At 39.1% G+C, this 21,606-nt stretch overlaps 1 pseudogene; it reads right to left on the reverse strand.

Annotated features, from left to right (window-relative positions):
* Positions 1-326: 326 nt before the first annotated feature.
* Positions 327-602, reverse strand: LOC116635000 (annotated as a pseudogene).
* Positions 603-21,606: the final 21,004 nt, after the last annotated feature.

Genomic DNA, 21,606 nt, shown 5'->3' on the forward strand with positions numbered 1-21,606 from the left:
AAAATATTCCTTCAAGAATTAGATTTTTGGGGCGCCTGGGTGGCTCAGTCATTAAGCGTCTGCCTTCGGCTCAGGTCATGATCCCAGAGTCCTGGGATCGAGCCCCGCATCGGGCTCCCTGCTCTGCGGGAAGTCTGCTTCTCTCTCTCCCACTCCCCCTGCTTGTGTCCCCTCTCTTGCTGTATCTCTCTCTGTCAAATAAATAAATAAAATCTTAAAAAGAAAAAGAATATATAAACATATTTTTTAAGGTGTCCCATCCTGGGTTCTCTGTCCTAGAATTTGGTAACCAGTTCAAGCTTAGGTTGCTTCAACAATTCTGGATGCTATGAGGTCTCCATCTTATAACCATGTTTCTCTGGTTCACCTCAGAACTGACTGGAGAAGTTACCTTCTACATTGTCATCATCCAGGTTATCCTCCCAGAGGTTTGCTTCTTCATCTTCATCTAAACCAGACCAATCTTCCTCAGGGAACTCCCTTAACTTGTTATCCTCCTCCCGGAGACCCAAGGCCACCAGCTGCTTTTTCTCTGACATTGCAACCCTCCATGCCAAAAACCTCTTAGGCCAGTGGCAAAGTTGAAACCCTCACTTTCCCTCACGACTGCTGTCTCCGAGGAGGCTGGCTCTACCTTAGAGATGTGGGATATTTAACTCTCTTTATTGTATGAGTTTAGGATTCTTTTCCTATTTAAGCAAAGTCACCATGAACATCCTTGTAGAGGTGTCTTTGAATAGAAATGAAAGCATAATGGTAGAATAAAATTTTAGATGTGAAATTGTCAGGTGAAAGGGTATATGTATTTAAGTTTTGAAATATTTTGCTAAGTTTCTTCCAAAGAGACTGCCAACCTATAGCACCCCCAACAGGGGCCATCTGGCACACTTCACTCTTACCAACAACACCGTGTATTATCAAAATTTTTTAACTTTTCAGTTTGATAAGTAGAAAATAGCATTTTATTGATGTTTTCATTTTTATTTATTTATGAGTAAGGCTGAACATACTTTAATATGCATAAAAACCATTTGTTTCCCCTTTTCAATTATTCATCAAATATTTACTGACCATGTATAATATGCCATGCATTGTGCTAGGTAATATAAAACTGAACCAAATACACACAACCTGTGATTCATGGAACTTACTGTCTAGTAGGGGAGGCAGACATGAAGCAATTCATTACAGAAACAATTATTTGATTACTGTTGTGATAAGGGTAGGATGTTATAATAAGAGGATGTAACAGGGGGCCTATCCTAGTCTAGGAGGATAAAGAGGATTCCTAGAGAAGTAAACTGAGACCTGAAGGCAGGCTGGTATTAACAGAATGCTAATAGCAACATCTCAATGCCTTGGTCCCTCCTCCCTAACTCTTTCAGATCCTAGGGAATGACTGCACTTCCTTCTTAGAGCAGACTCAGACACACCTCACCAAGAGGTGACCAGGGAACAAGATGGGAAAGCAAATCTGACTCATTTTCATTATTTGATCTGGTGAAAAGTTTGGTGGCCAAGTGGCTGAAATCAGTGACAAGATTTTGTTTTAAAATGTTAATTTTAATATCCTATTTGTTAATTTGTCAAAGATCAAGAGATAAATAAATTGAGTTCTATTTAATAGAATGACAAATTTTTCCTCACTCCAAAATCTTACATTTCTGTTTTCTTTGATTATCAAAAATCAGATTCCTGTACTATATGTTGGCTAACTGAATATAAATTAAAAAAAAATCAGATTCCATCATCTGACCTTAATGTTGTCTAACAGTTGTAAAATCTTGGAAGTTTGCTGAAAAGATCTTTTTTTCAGTTATAGCCCTTTAATATATTGAGAACTTGAGAGTAAAATTTCATATTTGAATTATAGAGAAATGAGAGCTGGAAGACATTTTTTAAATAATAATAAAAAAAGGGATGAAATTAGCTGCCAGCAAATAACTTGGGGAAAGAATACTGGGAAGTCATGTGACCTCAACCTAGCCCTCATCATGTAACCTTGTAATCATATCCTCTTGTTCTAATCCTGTCTGAACCTATCTGAGGATTGCATTATGTAATTAAAAAGATTCAGGTTGTTCTCCACTATGAGCCATTGGTACCTAGCACTGTAAGATCTATGTGGTTATGATTATTATATTAGCTTCTTGAAGACCAGCTGGTTTGGCTTTTGGGGGATGTCAATAGCTACTTTGATAGCTACATGAGGTGCTCAACCTTTCTGTACAGTTACCTTGGAAAATCACATTCTTTGTTTTTGTTTTGCATATTTATTTATTTATTGTGATTACTTTTTATTTTTATCAAAGTAATCATCCACATAATTAAATGATATTACCTCACTTCTCTGCAACTCTTATTCCTATTCCTGAAAACTACCCACTATCTACTATTTTATTTTTCATTTTTAAAAAAAAGATTTATTTCTTCATTTTGAGAGAGAGTGTGCATGAGTGTGGGGAGGGGGGAGGGGCAAAGGGAGAGGGAGAATCTCAAGCAGACTCCCTGCTGTGTGTGGAGCCCGATGTGGGGCTCAGTCTCACCACCCTGAGATCATGACCTGAGCTGAAATCAAGAGTCAGACACTTAACCAAATGAGCCACCCAAGCACCCCAACTATCTACTATTTTAACTGTTTTCTCAAGTATTTGCCTCTGTGTTGCTAAATGTGGAATTTATACTGCTCTACTCTATCTTGATTTAATAATTTTAGATAGTATATTATATGTGTCCTGTTAATGGTAGATGTGGATTTAGCAATTTAGTACTTTGAGTATCAGGCTGTACACTCCTCCCTCTGCTTCCCACCCCCCCAAAAAACCCCAAAACAATTAGAATGCTTTCAAGTGAGGATTACAGAAGACCCTGACTTTACTGGCTTAATAAGGACATTTATTATTTCCATTTAACAGAAATCTAAAGATATTATCTCTCAGGGTTGCATAACTCAGTGGCATCATCAAAACCTGAGTCTTCTGATCTTTGCTTTACTATCCTTGGGGTGTTCACTTTGTCTTTAGATTGCCCTCATGATTGCTGGATGGAGGCAGCAAATTTAGTTGTCTTTAACATATATCCACAGAAAGAAGAGGAGACTGACTCTTCCTTGCATTTCTGTTTAAGAAGCCCCTCAACAGAATTGGACGTATGCGTCTTCCTAAAACTTTCATAACTGAAGGGATGGATGGGATTATCATGATTGGGACTAAATAGATTTATCTTCTGGGGCTGGTATTGGGATCAGCCTCCCCCAAAGGACATTGCCAGACAGAAAATGGTAGATACCTGAACAAAACCTAGGTGGAAAAAGATGGGACAGGGAGGGAAGGAATACTGGCTAGATAGCAACAGTCCACCATCATAATAGAGTTATAATTTTTAGTTCAATTGGTAGTCATAGATAACACTATACTATATAAATATTGTTTATTCCTATGACAAATAATGTATTATGATTTAATTTTCTTGCTTTTACAGTTCTTGTGCTTGTTTTTCCTGGAGTTGATGATTGTAACATTTGTTTTACTTGCATACCTTTCAGTATTTATCTTTAATTTTTTCCATGAGATTTGTCTAACCCCTCCCAATAATTTCCCCAATGCTAAGCAAGTCAAATAGTTTATTAACTTTCTTGTTTTTCTAGGAACTTTCCTCCCGGAGACCTCCAGACTGGTTGTTCTCTAGGTCAGCTGTTATCCTGCAACTATTCTTTGACTCATTCCTGAATTAGATACCCTGGTTTTTGGAATCCATGATTTCTCTTTTTCTTGACTTATTTACTTATTTTGCTGGACACATAGTAATTTTTATGAGACAGGAAGTAAATTTATTTAGCCTTTGTGTGTTGGCAAATGCTTTTTAGTCCACTCTAAAGCCTAACCACGTAGAAATTCTAGGTTGAAATTCTAGGTTGAATGTCATTATCTTTCAAAATTTTAAAAAACTTCTGATCTTTTGCCTTCTGTCATTTAGGGTCATTATTGAAAAGTTCAAGGCCATTCTCATTTCTTTTATTCTCTCTTCTGAAGACTTAAGGGATTTTCAGTTTATCCCCAGTAGTCACTAATTGTGTGATGCAGTCCTTGGAATGGAACTTTTGAAATTAATCCTGCTGGTCACTTGGCAAGTCCTTTCAGGCTACAGACTTATGTCCTCAGCACCACTAGTTGTCTTGAATTACTTCTTGATTATCATTCTTTCATTTTGTCTTTTTCTCTTCCTGGTATCCAGACCTATTAGATGTTCCATGGCCAGGACTGATTATCCAATTTTCTTATCTTTTGTGTCTTTCTTCTATTCCCCTGCTTTCTTTTTCTCTACTTTCTGGGAAGACTTTATTTTCCAACCCTTCTATTTAATTAAAAATTTTCTTAGTGTATAGATTTTTAAATTCCAAGAACTCTTTCCTGTTCTTTGATTACCTGTTTTCTTTGCACCTATTCTTTTTTACAGGATACACCTTCTCTTATTTCTCTGAGACTATTCTTTGTAAGTTTTTATCTCTTCTCTGTATTGTGTCCTTTTCCCTCCCACCCCTCAAAATTTTCAAGTTTTATTTCTCCCTTTCTTTTCATATTGTTTGCTTGTTTAGGTCTCTCTCTTCCATGTTGTTGTTGTCCAGAAATATCTGATAAGTCTTGGGTGTTCATTATATTTAAGGGTGGAACCCTAAGCAGCTGGTTGGCCACTTCTTCTATGAGGTTTTTCATGATTCCTCTAACCTATGTGTTTTTACCCTTTTAATCCCCAAAGCACTCTGAATCTCTTCTATAGCATTCACATTCTGCTTTACATCAGTTTCCTCTAAACTAGCCCTATAAATGTAAACTCTCCTATGAGATATGGATTCATTCCCCTGGGATAAAGACTTCAGCCGAGGCTGGATAGCCCCGGAGCATTTTGTGTTTCTTCCATTTCACTGTCAGTGCTGTTTATCACTGTCCATTCAGGAACATGGTTGAAATTCCTGGATTATCCTTCCTTGCATAATCTGGTAAAACCAAGCATAGAATAGTTTGGTAAATTTACAAAGTAAAAGTTACAGGTATTTTCTTTTTGTATTTTCATTGATCTCTGGGCAGGATAGTTATCCTTTGATGAGTCGCTGAGTTTGCCAATAATCAGGGAGCGGCAAATGATACTCCAAGAAGCCATAAAAGAGGGCTTGCTAAAAATTGGAGTGATTTGTGTGCATTCATTATATCAAATTGTGGTGTATAATACATGCCTCTCAACTCAAAATGAAAATATGATCAGAAAGAGTGTTTCTTTGAAGGATGATGAAGAGCTTCTAAGCAATATAGTACTTTAGAGCAACAGTTTTGATTAAAGAAAAAATGTTTCAAAGTGAATACGTTTTTCTCAACTCCCTTAGCAATAGTCATTGTTTACTTGGTTATTAAGAATGTGTGTGTGTGTGTGTGTGTGTGTGTATTTAATATATATTTTTTATTTTATTTTATTTTTTTAAAGATTTTATTTATTTATTTGAAAGAGAGAGGGAGAGTGAGCATGAGAGAGAGAGCAAGCACCAGTGGGGAGAAGGCAGAGGGAGAGGGAGAAGCAAACTCCTCACTGATCAGGGAGCCCTACACGGGGCTGGGTCCTAGGACCCCGGGACCATGACCTGAGCCGAAAGCAGATGCTTAACCGACTGAGCCACCCAGGCACCCCAAGAATATATATATATATATAGTATATATATAAGTATATACAATATAAATATATTTTAGAGAAGATAAGAATGATTTCAGTACTAATAGATTAAATACTTAACTTTTCTATGGACTAGAAAGAACATTTATCTTGAAACATTGTTCATATAATTATATATCATGAAACAATAGCTAGTGTGAAAATCAATGATATTTTAAAAAATTGCATCAAGTGGTGTAAAGGAGTTGATAGGGGAAAGCTTACTAAGATTTTCTGAAAGATGAACAAAATGAAAGGTTAATCTTTTTGATGGTGAACAGTTCAAGATTTGCTTCCCTTTGCAGTGGGGGAAAAAAAAAGGAAAATCAACTCTGACAGTTTTCCTGAATCTTAATGTTCATTTGCTTAATTAATTCCCTGAAAACTGTGGTGTGTACTCAGTGAGTGAGTATGTATGCTTATGTGCTTCTGTGTGTACTTGGCCAGGTTGAGGTGATAAAAGGAGAGGCAAGCAGAGTGCTTTATCTCAGAGAAGCCTTACCTTACTCTGTCTGATAACTCAAAATGGGAAAATGATAACAAAAATAAAAATAGACATACACTTGGGATATCGTGCATGTATTCAAGTGTTGGTCAGGGAAGGTATGGCAGTTTTAAAAAATTGGCTGCAATTTTTTTTGCCACCCCTCCTATCAAGAGGGTATATTTCCCTTCCCTTTGAATCTCAGCTGGCTTGTGATTCATTTGACCAATAGATGCAGCAGAAATGATGCTGTGTGACTTCTGAAGCTAGGCCAGAAAGGTGATATAGATTCAGCTTTTGGAAACCTGAGCCACCATGTAAGTTTCCATGCTGCCATGCTGGGAGAAAATCCAGGTCACACAAGAGGCGATGGGTAGGTGCTTTGCACCAGCTAAGGTCTGACAGGCAGCACCACCAGCCAGATATCTGAGTGAATATACCTCCAGGTGATTCCAGCATTTCTTTCCCTCCCCTACCCTAGAGTCAATCCTAGCTGTTGAGTCCTCCCATCTGAGACCTCAAATATCATGGAGGTGGAGGCAAGTCTTATTCACTGTGCCCTGTTGGAATTCCTGATCCACAAAACTCATGAACTTAATAAAATGGTTGTTTTAAGTTGCTAAGTTTTAGAGTAATTTATTACATGGCAATAGTAAATAAAATAGAAGGGGTCAAAGGGAGTAGATTCATTAGATTCCAGGGGAAGAAAGCTGGGTTGAGAGATGACTACTGAGTGGAAGCAAAATTTCTAAACACATGGATAAGCCATGAGCAAGGCTTCATGTGGTGGTCCTTAATCGTTCTGCTACAACCCTGGGAACTCTCCTTCATGTATATTTAACAGCAACCACAAGAGTGCAAAAGAATTAGAATACTAATGTTCTCTTATTCTGTCCAGTTTTTCATGAGTTCCTCCAGCTTTCGTAGAATATTGCTGGGTGGTATAGATCCCCTTTCCTAGTGCCTTTGGTGACATCTGAAACAGTGTTTTTATTTATTTATTTATTTATTATTTTTTAAAGATTTTATTTATTTATTTGACAGAGAGAGACACAGTGAGAGAGGGAACACAAGCAGGGGGAGTGGGAGAGGGAGAAGCAGGCTTCCCACTGAGCAGGGAGCCCGATGCGGGGCTCGATCTCAGGACCCCAGGATCATGACCTGAGCTGAAAGCAGACGATTAAAGACTGAGCCACCCATGAGCCCCTGAAACAGTGTTTTTAATACTAACATGAAGTTATGTTAAGAAGATTAATAAATGGAACCATATCAAATATTAGGGGTCTAAGTTCACACAAACTTTGTGGGACTCCAAGCTGTACAACTCATTTATCTAATTTGCAAATCATACCACTTAACTCCTCTTATAGGTGGGTATTTAAGCTCATGGGCACACTCAGTCTTTGCTGTCACCCAGTGTTTCCTGAGATGCCCAGCAAGCCACAAATCTTGTAAATCAGAATATTTTCTTTCAAGTTCACTCCATTTTTTAAAAGTTTTTTCATTTATTTAATATCTACATGTAACGTGTGGCTCGAACACACGACCCCGAGATCAAGAGTCCTGTGCTCTTCCAGCTGAGCCAGCCAGGCGCCCCAAGCTCACTCCAGTTGAACCATCATTTCTCTTTACTGTTGCTCCTGATTTGGCTGTCTTTGGTTTTTTTTTTTTTTTTTGGCTGTGAGCATTTTTACCTCTTGCTTTCATTGAAGATACAGAGGGAGCAGTAGGGTATCAACTCACTCAATTACTCTCCATACATCTTTCTGGGGTTGCAGACCTATGGGTACACAAACTATTTTGATGTTGATGGGGGAGAGGACACCTGACCTTTTTGCAGACGGTTGCCAGCTTGTTTACCCCTTCATTCTATTGCTTTTTCTCCAGAGAGTTGCTTTCTGTTTCCATTGGGTTTTTTTTTGTGGACCCCTGTTTTCCAAGCCTCTCTTATTACATGCGTGTATTATACTGAGGGTAAATAAGAATCAAGGTGGGATAACATTTAGTCATAACTTAAATGTGTTAAAATTTAACTTTCTTTTTTTCCCCACTCTATACTCGAACCTATGTTGCTCATGAGTCGTTGTTTCCTCTAGTAGTAGAAATCGCTTGTGTTTTTTTTTTTTAAAGATTTTATTTATTTATTTCACAGAGAGAGACAGCGAGAGAGGGAACACAAGCAGGGGGAATGGGAGAGGGAGAAGCAGGCTTCCCGCCGAGCAGGGAGCCTGATGTGGGGCTCGATCCCAGGACCCTGGGATCATGACCTGAGCTGAAGGCAGACGCTTAACGACTGAGCCACCCAGGCGCCCCTAGTAGAAATCACTTGTAATAGGATCCATAAATGGAAGTTTAGGGCTGGGATCCGAAAATGACAAATGCCAGATGGCAGAGTAGATTGTGAGACACAGAGTAGAATTTGAAAAATTTCAAAGGAAGTTTCTAAACTTTTTTGGTATTGAAGTTCTAAAAGGATAGCTTTGGAAATGGGAAGAGAGGATTGGATAGAGGATGTCTTTGAAAAGAGTTCTGTTGTAAGCTCTTCCTGCCTTGTTTTCCCTCATCTCAAACCTGGCGAGAAGAGTTCCTTAGAAACCTTGGTATGTGATTCATGCAGTTTTGCGGGCAGGAGGGTGGCAGTGTGGACTGGTGTTTGACTTCTGACTGAAAAATGTAAAAGGCAGGAATGTGGACTATCCAGCTGATCCAAGGTGGGAGCAAAGGATGCGTGTGTGTGTTTACTCCAACAGATACGGTCATTGGGAGAAAGAACAGACCTGGGGCTCTTTTAAATCTTGTCTAAGCCTGGACCAAGTGATGGGAACCCAAGGGAGAGAATGGGTTGTGGAATGCTGAGGTGGAGCAGCTAGGCAGAGAAAAATGCATCCACCAGGACTAGAAATGAAACTGAATATTCCCAGTGAGGATTTCTGAAGGGGCTCATAAAAGGGCCTGTAAGAGCCAGCTTTAGACATCTGTCAGACCAGAGGGCAAGGACCATTGACAGTCTTAATCAAGTACTAACTTTCCTGTTCCCCCTCCCTGCTCCCCTTTCCCTTTTCTCTTCCTCCTGTTTTGACCCTGGAGGAGTCAGAAAACACAGCTAGCAAGATAGCAAGATAGGTATTGAAGCCTATGGTGGGGAAATAGCATCATGTTCCATTCTTTGGGTCTACCTACAAAGACCCCAGTTGAAAGAGGGGAGAAGTTGAACTGTTAAATCAAATTAAATTGGTAATTACTTGAGGTCGCACACTTTTATTTCCTGAATTGAGACTTTGTTTGCAACTTGATGTAACCATTTGGGCTTTTTACTATCTAAGAATGACTGGAAAAGTCTGAGACTGCCTGAATTTCATCCAGGGTGAAGGGATTTTTCATCATATCAAGTATTGCTGATATTAGGGAAGATATACAGTGGAATAATTTGCAATATTTAGCTCTTTAGAAGTACCTACCACATTTTAGAAGATTTACAGTTTCCAAATATTTAATGTTCATGGTTATATAATGGACATTTTTGGTTTTCAATGGTTTTCCAGTGTTTTAAAATAAAACATTTTGTCTTTTTAGAAAAAAATTAAAAAGCAAAGGGACTAAGTTGCAAGTGCTTGATAAGGTACAGTGATTGTTGCTTTTTTTTTTTATTGCAATAAGGTTTGACTTGCAAGATATCAGCCAAAGCACAAAAGATTAAGCAAAGAGTTTTATATTAGCCATAGCAACAGTTCCATATAGAAAGTAAGGGCAGATTTTTACCCCCACAAGGATTAAAGACCTTTCTCAGTTGGGGAAAGGAGGGAAGTTCAAATACCAAGAAGATCCAAATAATTTATTCAAAGTCACCATCTTAGGGTTCAACTTAATTACACAAGTAAAAGTTTTGTCCAAGATGTTCCTGACACATGAAGCTTTGGGTGAATTTCAGAAATGTTAACGAAAGTATCTTCCTGTTTTGCCTGTGAATGTTTGGATATTGCTCTATTGTTGGTTAATATCCACTATAGATACTGGTTGTAGGCTGGCCCAAGAGTCTTCAAGCACTGAAGGCTTCAAATAACTTTCCACCTCATTAGACATTCTTTTTTCTCTACCACACCCTGAGCCAAATGGTGTTGATGTCCTTGGCGAACCCTGGGCTAGGTCTGCTGCTGCCCTGGGGAGTAGCCAAATGATGGCTGGGACCCCATAGGGGACTTGGAGTAGGAGCCAGAATAGTTGCCAGGGGAGAGACCCGAATCAGGCCCCCAGGGAAGCTGCCGCCATCTGGTGGAGAGTGGCTGCTCTGGAAAGGCCTAGACCTGGCCCCTACCGCAGGCAGGCGGTGTGTGGTAGGATGTCTTGGAGTCTGGTATTGTCCTGAGGGGAGTGCGGCCATGGTCCTCGTCTGCCAGGGTACCCTGGAAGCTGCTTCCCTTAGTCCCTTTGCTTTTGCTTTGAAACGTGTGTGTCTTCTGAGAGCTGATGAAGCAACTCAGTTGGCCTCTTTGTTCTAGGCTATAGGTAGGAAGCCTCAGGGAAACTAAGAATTACTAAGGGCTATGAGACCAAAACAGCATCAGTTTAATTTTTAAAAATATGATCCTGCCACATGCCAATATTAGGCAGGCCCATGGCATATATTTCCACTGGTCTTCATTTGGCTTATAATGTCAAGGAAGGGCATGACATTTGTAAGGTTATCTTTGAGCTATATGAACAGGTGTAGAAATATCAGCTGATTCCATTTCAGCAATTGTGACTGGAGGGGAATTATTGTTTCCTTCACTTTGTGGTGCTGTGAGATCTGCGTTGGTGGAGCTGAATAGAATAGACTAGAATAGCATAGAAGTAAGTAAAATCAAAGCCAAATGACACTAGAGGAAATGGTGGAGGAAAATATTTATTGTCATTCAATATGGCAATTCTAAACATTCATCTGAACTTGGAACATTGTACGTAAGAGTCATCATTATCTCAGTTATGGTCCAGGAGCCAGGAGCTCTTTTTTTGTTCAGTTCTAAAGATCCTACTCTTGTGGTAAAAAAAAAAAAAAAAAAAGAGTGGAGTGTAGGTGCAGATAGAGCAATGTCTCAAACAGTTTTGGGCTGTAGTTCCTCAAGGAACATGGACTAAAATGGTTCAACCAGCATTCTGGAACTAGCTATATGTACCATTAATCACATAATAGTATTTACTACTCTTGTTGAATATGGAGTGACATATTAATGGTATGAAACTGGGAAGTCTTACTGGTCAGGGTCCTTGAAAGATCATTGATAATTTGTACCATTCTTTCAGACTGTTTACTTGGACAACAGTTCCCTATCTGTTAATCTCAAGTTGGTATAAATATAGATGTTGTAGGAGCAATTTTGTACTTCAGTGAAAAACTACGGCTATGCAGGGGACACTCTTCTATGTTATCTGATTCTGATTGTATAGGAGCTTTTTTACAATTCTATAAATTGTAGGTAACTGATAGTCATGTAAACAAAAATTCTTGTCTATAGACATGTAAATTCTGTCTTATCTAATAGAGGTTCCATCGACTATCCTCCACACAGAAGCTAGTTTTGCCTTCATTTGCTCATTCATTTCTCATTTCTTTACTCCATGTAAATGTGTGCTGTTTTTGACTTCTGCTTTGAATTGGTTGTAAAACCTCCTCAGTTTCCTCACTGAATTAAATAAAATCTTTAATACACATTCATTTTTTTTTTAAAGATTTATTTTATTTATTTGACAGAGAGATAGTGAGAGCAGAAACACAAGCAGGGGGGTGGGGGGTGGGAGAGGGAGAAGCAGGTTTCCCGCCCAACAGGGAGCCCTGATGCGGGGCTCGATCCCAGGACCCTGGGATCATGACCGGAGCTGAAGGCAGATGCCCAACTACTGAGCCACCCAGGCGCCCTACACATTCATTTTTGTATCTATATGAGAGTCATAGTTTTACCTTGTTTTGAAAACGATCTTTTAACAGTGAATTGTCAAAATACTAGTATCTGGTAATCCATGTGTTGCTAACCAATGACATGAAGCTGTGATTATTGTAGCTGAGGTTTGATACAGAACTATGAGTTGTTTTTATTTATTTATTTTTTAAAAGATTTTATTTATTTATTTGTCAGAGAGAGAGAGGGAGAGCACAAGCAGGGGGGAACGGCAGGCAGAGGGAGCAGCAGACTCCCCGCAGATCACGACCTGAGCCGAAGGCAGATGCTTACCCGACTGAACCACCCAGGCGTCCCCAGAACTATGAATTTTTAATCGAAATTTAGTGGTCATTTGCCTTGGAAAATCAGTGGCTTTGGTGATTATGCTGTGCAGCCTGTTATTTATGGGCAACAGGGCAAAGATTGTGCAGGTCTGGGGGGCAAGAGAATTCCTATGACTGCAAAACTACTATGGGATCCCTGAGCAACTTCCTCCGCTCACTCTCCCATGACTGAACCAGGGGACAACAGGAGCACAAAAGAACCAAATATCAACATCAGATTACGATAGGCCAAGGGCACCTGTACCTCCCTGTGCTCCAGGACATCCAGAATGACTTCCCTTCCGATAACATCAGTAGAGACCATCTCCTACGGGCTCAGGAAAATGGAAAGGCCAGTTTCTATATTTAATTAGAAGACTTTGATGTTTTTTGATGGCAAATTAAAAAGAATCAGAGTGGTTCCTTGGCATGCAAATCTTCTCTAAACACACAATATTATTATAGCAGCAAGTCATGAAAAAGGCCTGATACCGGTGGACATCCATGACCTTGTCAACATTGATGGGCACTTGTGTGGAAACCAACTTTTGTCTTCTTTGAAGTCTGAGGTTTTGAGTCCACTCTTGCTGCTTTGCTAGGGCTCTGATGCTGATTAGTTCTGATCTCTACCCTTTAAGATTCTCTTAGCAATTTAGCTGCCACACAAGTGCTGCCAAGGGCATGTCCTGCCGGTCCTCACAAATAGGGTAGAGCGCTTGGCTGTGCGGTTTCTGACCCTGAAGGAAACAATGCCAGCCAAAGTGAAACACTGTCACTTGTTGAAGTAAAAACATATTCTAAGGGAGTGTGTTACCCTCATCTCCCTGGTCTCATGGAATCACTCTGCCTCAGACAAACGCCACTTTCCATACTTGATACTGGGTCAGTTACCAGACAGGAATGGAAAGAGTGTGCGTCTAATTAGAGCAAAGGTGTCATATGGGTCTGGTACATTGCTCTGGACACTTTTTTGGTGATGGGAACAGAGTTATTCCCATCTAACCTTGATGATAGTTGTATAAAGAATTGTTGCACAGTTGCCTCAGATGAAACACATTCACATTTTATATTTGAATTTAGGAGTGGAAGCCGCTTGGCAAGAGCCTTGGGCTTACCTTGTGCTATGGGTCTGAATTTCGTTAAACTGTTTCCTAAATTTATATAATTGGATCATAGCTAAAGCCCCAACTTTGGAGATAGCTTTGTTCACTAGAGCATGAGAGTGTAGGATATTTCCTTTAAATCAGGACTTTAAAGCTACAGTAAAGTGACCTGTTGCAAATTATGGCATGATTGCCGTTCTGTAAAATTTGCAAGGCTAACTCTTACAATATCAGAGTTAATTTATGCTTTCCATATATCTTTTTAAAGTGCATATAAAAATGGCATTGTGGTGCTTTTTCCATTTCTCTGAACTTGGAGAATTAGGGTGAGCTCATTAAAATTTCATGTGGATTATTGCCCTCTATTGAGGCTTTATGTCAATGTCTCTGAATTTTACAAAGCAAGGGAGGGGGGGAGCATCATCCCATTCCAATCCCAGTGTATCTATAGAGATTAAAAAGATTTTTGCTCTCTTGATATTCACAGATGTTTTCAATTCAAATGACTGTTTTGTCATTTATTTTTTATTTATTTTTTCATTCTGTATATTCTATATTTTTAATTCAAAAAATCACCTTTTGGGTTTAACATGATTTCTGATTTTTATTTTTGAGTACAAAGAGGGAGATAAATGAAATAGAAGATAATCAGCATCAAAGGAATAGTGTTAGTAATTATCTTCCAGATTAAGTGTAAATCATATACATTATTTAATTTTTTTCCTCTTTTTAAAAAAAATTTTATTATGTTAATCACCATACATTACATCATTAGTTTTTGATGTAGTGTTCCATGATTCATTGTTTGCGTATAACACCCAGTGCTCCATTCAGTATGTGCCCTCTTTAATACCCATCACCAGGCTAACCCATCCCCCTACCCCCCTCCCCTCTAGAACCCTCAGTTTGTTTCTCAGAGTCCATAGTCTCTCATGGTTCGTCTCCCCCTCCGATTTCCCCCCCTTCATTTTTCCCTTCCTGCTATCTTCTTCTTTTTTTTTTTTTAACATATAATGTATTATTTGTTTCAGAGGTACAGGTCTGTGATGCAGAAGGTATATTGGAGCAAATTATAGCAGAGAACTTCCCTAATTTGGGGAAGGAAACAGGCATCAAAATCCAGGTGGCACAGAGAACCCCCTTCAAAATCAATAAAAAAAGTCAACACCCCGACATCTAATAGTAAAACTTACGAGTCTCAGAGACAAAGAGAAAATCCTGAAAGCAGCTCGGGAGAAGAGATATGTAACCTACAATGGTAGAAACATTAGATCAGCAACAGACCTATCCACACCGGCCTGGCAGGCCAGAAAGGACTGGCAGGATATATTCAGAGCACTAAATGAGAAAAATATGCAGTGTTTTGTCATTTAAAAGATAGCCTAAGGGGTGCCTGGGTGGCTCAGTCAGTTAAGCATCTGTCTTCCGCTCAGTCGTGATCCTGGGGTCCTGGGATCAAGCCCCGCATGGGGTTCCCTGCTCAGTGGGGAGCCTGCTTCTTCCTCTCCCTCTGCCACTCCCCCTGCTTGTGCTCTCTCACTCTCTCTGTCAAATGAATAAATAAAATCTTAAGAAAAAAAAATAAATCTTTAAAAAATATATTAAAAAAAAAGATACCCTAAATATCTGTTGGGTTTTTTTTATTTGTTTTTTTTTAGTTTTTTTTTTTTTTTTTAAGATTTTATTTATTTGCGAGAGAGAACGAGAGACAGAGAGCATGAGAGGGAGTGAGAGGGAGGAGGGTCAGAGGGAGAAGCAGACTCCCTGCTGAGCAGGGAGCCCGATGTGGGACTTGATCCCGGGACTCCAGGATCATGACCTGAGCCGAAGGCAGTTGCTTAACCAACTGAGCCACCCAGGCGCCCTGGGTTTTTTTTTTTTCTTAATGGTGAATCACAATTATCCATCCAAGGAGCCCCTGGCTGGCTCATTCAATAGAGCATGAGACTCTTGATCTCAGGGTCATGAGTTCAAGCCCCATGTTGGACATAGAGATTACTTTAAAAAAAAAAAGGTAATCACAAGTATCCATCCAAATGAAATGTGGTATTTTCCAAGGTAGTGAATAATTTGTTAGTTCCTTAAGTCATTATTTTAGGGAGATAGTACGGTGCTGTGTGTGTTGCAACTAAGGCAGGCTTAGATGTGAAACATGCTGGGACCTTAGGAACATGGGCTGGCATGAAACAGAAGGAAGCTGGGATTGAGATGAGACAGAAGTGAAAGTATGCCAGTGGGAAGGCCAAGCAACACAATGCTCTGGGTCTAAAGGGTGTAGCAATATGAGCTTGTCAGGCAGTTAGTGAATTGAGGTACATGCATGTGTAGGAGAGTGCTTCTGTGGGCTCCAATATATGCTCTACTTAGTAAGTCTAGAAGCAGGAAGTTGTGTATGCCAGGCCAGTGGTTCCTGGCAGGACTCCTGCAAGCTTATAATAAACAGGATCCAGAATCTAGGGATAGATTAGGCAGGAACTAGGCAGGGAATCAGGATGTGAAATATTTTAGAAAGAGCATGTGGTTTGGAGCCAGACTGAAATGGTTATCCAGGCATCGTCCCTTCTTAGCTGTGTGACTTTAGCAAGTTACTTAACCTCTCTGAGCTAAATCTGTAAAGTGGAATAATAATCACCACCTCACAGATTGTTATAAGGATTAGAAATGCCATCTGTAAAATACCCAGCACAGTAGTAGACCCACAATATGGCATCCATTCTTAATTGGCTCTAAACAGTTGAACCAAGGCAGATGCTCAGTCTTAAGGACTGAGATGACTTGGTCAGGGAGAAGTCAGGTAGGAAATGCTGTGACCTGCCTATGTGGGATTCCAGGGCTCATTCCAGGCAAACCATACATCTTGTCTACAGGCTGGAGGGCCTGGGGCTGCTGATAAAGAAGGGCTCAGAATGGGCCTAGGACAGAGGCCAGCCCCTGTAGTGGTCAGAGGACAAAAAGGGTGATCAGAGAAGGCAGAAATGTCAATGTTTTTTGTTGGTAAAACCTGTGGCCTATGGAGTAGTCTATGGTCTTTGTCTCTAAAGGGACCAGATCTTTCTTTTGCTCTGGGAAGATACTGAGTTCTCGTGTGTGTGTGTGTGTGTGTGTGTGTGTGTGTGTGTGTGTGTGTTGCAATTTTACTGTTGTAGGAGGAGAGGGCATTAGCAATAACGATTGTTATTCATAGAATCCTTTCACTAAAAATCTATATTATCATTTATTGTATGCTATCCTTGCAATAAGTGTGAATATTACCATTTTTGTTTAATACGTGAGGAAAATAAGGTATAGAGTGATTGATTTGTTCACATCACAATTGGAACTAGAATCTAAGTAGCGTTGCTTCTAGACCAGAGCTTTTCCCCTTGTATAGATTTTAAAAAATGTTTTGGAGGGATTTTTGGCACCGGTAATAAGACATATTTTCCTCTCTGACTTGTGGGCTTTTTTTTTTTAGCCGTATAATAAGAGTATATTAGTAATTGTACCTTTAATTGTACCTCTATACAGATTACAGGTGGGTACAATTTACGGGGAATTTTATGGCAGAATTTAAATTGCCAATCCCAGAGGAAACTTGCCTGACAGCACACTTTTTGAGGTAGTTAACAGCTCATTAAAGAACAAGATGGTTCTGGATTTGTCTGTAGCTAGCCGTGTGGCTTTTGGCGTCTCCCAGACTTAAAAATCTGGTGGACTGTGTCATCCTAGTGTTAGTCTCCTAAGTGACCTTTGAAAGCTTCTTTCACCTCTAATTAATGATACTGTGCTCCAAGCACTGTGTTTTATGGACAGTCTCATTTGTGGGTATAATCACCTTTCTTTGATAGAAGAGGACCTGGAGGCTCAAAGAGAGGAAGAGATTTGCCAAGGCCACACCAGCCATAAATGGAAGAGCAGTTTCCAATGCAGGAAAGGATTGGGTCTTCAAAGCCATTGCTTGTTGCATTGTGCACAGTTAATTTCTGTCCCCTTTACTGGTGAGAAGTCAGAGAACTGTTAGGGTAATGGCCTCCAGAGTAGGGGGTACTCTCCCAGGCATGTGCAAAACACTCCATTGTGAAATAGAAAAGAATATCTCCACTTTGATTTGTAATTATCTCATACTTTAAACATGTTTTATTTTGGGCATATTTTATAATGTACATAAGTAGTCAATAGTATGTCTATATGATTTATAAATAATTTACATATATCATGTGGGGAGGTTTATATGATATGCACTACACTTGTTTTTTTCCTTAAAGGAGAAAAGTTTGGAGAGCCCTGGTTTTCAATTTCATTTAAATGTTTGATTTAAAAAGTGATTGTGAAGGTAAATAGGCCATAAAAGTATTGTGTAATAGAAATCCACTTGTAAATGATATTATTTGGATTATTTGATCATTTGGGTTGTTTATACTTTCAGATTATCTGGGGCCACTGTTCACCGGCATCAAATCAGGTAACTGGAAAATTGATTCAAGGAGAAATACCTGCTTCACGTGGGTTTGCCTTTAGTCACCTTGCTGTTTCTGGTATTTGATAATAGTAATAGATACTGTTATATGTTTATGTGCCAGGTGCCATGACAAGTATTTCAAGTCGTATCTCATTTAATCCTCACAACAGCCCCGCCAGGCAGGATTAATAGCTCCATTTTATAGACAAGGGATTTGAAGTTTAGCAAAATGCTGAGACTTGCCCAGATTGCCTCGGTATAATTTGGACTTTGATCTTTCTGACTCTTAAATTCATGACTTTCTTGTTTGGTAATTTGTGTTAAACATGTCATATCTATTTGCTAAAATATTAATTTCCTAAAAATCAAGGTTTTTTTCTCTCTCTTCTTTAGAACCATTAAAATGGATACCACATACACATTTTATCTAAACTGTATCACAAAACTTCCAAAGTGCTCATGTAAGAGATTGCTCTATGAAATTATGTATTTTATGCATTTTTTTTCTCCTCTTTAAATAGAGGTACAATTCAACTCTGATAGGGTTCCCTAATTAGCATATTTTGTGAACAATTATGTCACCCTCAAGATTTCAAAATTAAAATCATTAATGTTTAATTATTTATAAGTAACTTACTAATCAGAATAGGTAATTTTGCTATTTGATACAGAAAAAGTTAAGGATATAAATTATCTTGTCTAATTAGATTTGCTATATAATTCTAATTTGTTCCATTAGTTTCTACTAGAAATTGAATACACTGTTTTGTCAAGTTGCTTTTTTTTTTAATTGAAGTGTGTGTTACATTGGTTTCAGGTGTACAACTTAGTGATTGGACAAGTCTATATGTCATATTATGCTGCCCACAAGTGTAGCTACCATCTGTCATCATACAAAGCTATTAAAATGCCATTGACTATATTCCCTGTGCTGTACCTTTCATCCCTAGGACTTACTCACTCCATAACTGGAAGCCTGTATCTCCCTCTCCCCTTCACCCCTTTTGCCCATCCTTCCACCTTCTCCCCCATTGCTTTTTAATGTTAGGTAAAAAAAATGCAGCAACAAAAAAAAAAGGAGGGTACAGGTATAAATCTATTAATTATATGGGAAATAAGACTAATTTAATCTGGCTTTATAAGATACAATACACTTTCAACAAACAAGTCATAGATTTCAATAACATTTTCAACTGGAAACAGATAAAGGGAGATTTTAGAAAATGGCTAATTATACAAGAGAATTTCAGTGGAAAAAAAAGAAAGGATTAAATTTGGCCACTGGGTGTCAATCTTGATCCGTATTCACAAGCAGTTAGGGAAAGAGAAATAAATCTTAAATGACTTCAGATTTTCTTTGTAATTCTCTCTCCAGAGAATAAGGGGAACAATTTTATTTAATAACTAACACAATAACACGCTTTCTCTTTCACCACAATGAAGATTTTAATCTTCAGAAAATTGAAGGAGAAAATAAAGACTAAAAGCAAAAGAAATGGGTTTATTGAAAATGGACTGACATTTGCACTTTTAAAACCTTCTTGGGCTGAGCTTGACTAGCTGTGTAAGAAATCATTGGATGACTATTTTTGCACAGTACTTTGTGTAAAATTTCAAAGTCCTATTGGTCAAATATTGGTCTGGAAAATATAGCTCTTAATTAAATGTTGCATTTTATTTCATTATTACCTTTTCAAACTAGAAAAAGGATAAAACTACAAAAGGTAAAAAGGTATAGTGTAGGTGAGTATCTCAGTCCCACGATCCCCTTATCTTTACCTTCTAATGTATCCTTCTAGAATCTAGACATATGTATGCAAACAAAAGCATTTATGTATACCTACCTCCTCCCTTTTAAAAATAAATATACAAATGCCACAGTATACATGACATTCTGAAACTTTAATTTTTTTCATGTTTAATAATGTATCTTGGCAGTTACTTCATACCAATTAATATAGATCTGCCTCATTTTGAATTGAAACCATCCTTTTAAAAATATAATAAATAGTGCTCTGATGTTCTCATCTCTTAGGATTTTAAAAGTGGCACTGAAGGCAAGAATTTGGTCAGACATGCCAATCCAGATTAGAGGAAATGGAACGCAGAGAAGTTGGACTTCCTCACCTCTGATGGTGTGCAAGTCTTTGATGCCCCTTCTCCTCCTCCTTCGAAACCTGTCCAACAACTGCAAACATACCACTGACTTCTGTTTATCTTACACTCCCTGATAAATCTCCTTAGAAGCTGGTGGTTCCCTTAAGCCAACCCACGGCCATATTATGGCTCCTAAGACAAACCATAGCAATGTTAGGGCCCAGAATAAAATATACCATAAAATTAGATAAAGCTGGATATTTGTGAGTAACATTTTGAGAACCTCATTTGGATTAAAACAATGCAGCTTGATTTCATTCATTTCTGAGCTACTGACTTGGATTGTGCATTATTTTCATTTGTTTGAATTTAGTAGTTTGAGACTTAACTCTGTCATCCTATAAACAGAACTGTCTCAAATGAATCTCTATAATTATTGCGGATTGCTGTGGCCCCAAATTTACCCTTCCATTATGTTGGACTGACACTGAAACCATTCTGGACAAAATGCCAGTAATCTTTCTGAAACCAATGCAGTCATCACGTGTTGAGATATGGCTTCAAAGAGTAGTCCATGATCCCTAACTTTCTGGAGTTGTTGCATTCTGCTGTGGGGTTCAACTTCCCCTCCCATCCCAAGCACTGTGGGAGGCTGTACCCAGGATTTGAACTCATTTGGGTTTGAGCACTTTTAGAATGTTGCTTATAACCTTTGGAATCATTAGGCATTAGAGATGCCCTGGGGGTTAAGTGCTGGGAGATACCTGTTACCAAGCTCTGTTCTCTTTCTCAGCATAGTACTTAGAACCTTTGCTTAGTAAATAGACCTTTGAAAAGCCTCAGGGCTTTACAGTTCTACCAACAGTGTAAAACAGGCCCTTTGGAGTGTCTGCAGTATTTCCTTCTAAGAATTGGGAGACATGGTCAGTGCTTGTTTTCAGCGGGGAGTGTTGGAAGTTTTATGCCCTGTTAGGATGTTCAGAGGCTGCTCTTGATTTGTAGCCCAAGTCCCTATTAGCCTCAGAAGCTTCTATAACACGTTGGCTGGGAATGACTTTAAGTCAGGGCTGCCCAGCAGGTTGATCTGTAGGCCCCTGGGAGCAGTATTTCAATGTACTTTCAGAATCTTGTGGCTCTTTAACTTACCAGGGCCTTCAAAGCATTAATGCAGCTTCTGAACGGGTCTAGTACAATGGAGGAAGACCAGAGTTGCCAACAGCACAAAAAGAGTGGCTGTGTTTCCTTGCCTCCCAGGCCTTCACCACCAATGATCCAGAAGAGTGAATTCTCTTCCTGGTACTGCTCTGGGGAACTTTGGCCTCTACTTCTGCCTTTGGCTGCTAACTGCTGCCAAACCCAGGGTCAGACTGGCCTTTCAGAAAGGCAAATGTGGGTTTTAGTGCCATTTTTTTTTTTTAAAGATTTTATTTATTTATTTGACGGAGAGAGACAGAGCGAGAGAGGGAACACAAGCAGGGGGAGTGAGAGAGGGAGAAGCAGGCTTCCCGCAGAGCAGGGAGCCCGATGTGGGGCTCAATCCCAGGACCCT

The sequence above is a fragment of the Phoca vitulina genome, unplaced genomic scaffold, assembly GCF_004348235.1.
Source record: "Phoca vitulina isolate PV1807 unplaced genomic scaffold, GSC_HSeal_1.0 scaffold1, whole genome shotgun sequence".
Taxonomy (NCBI): domain Eukaryota; kingdom Metazoa; phylum Chordata; class Mammalia; order Carnivora; family Phocidae; genus Phoca; species Phoca vitulina.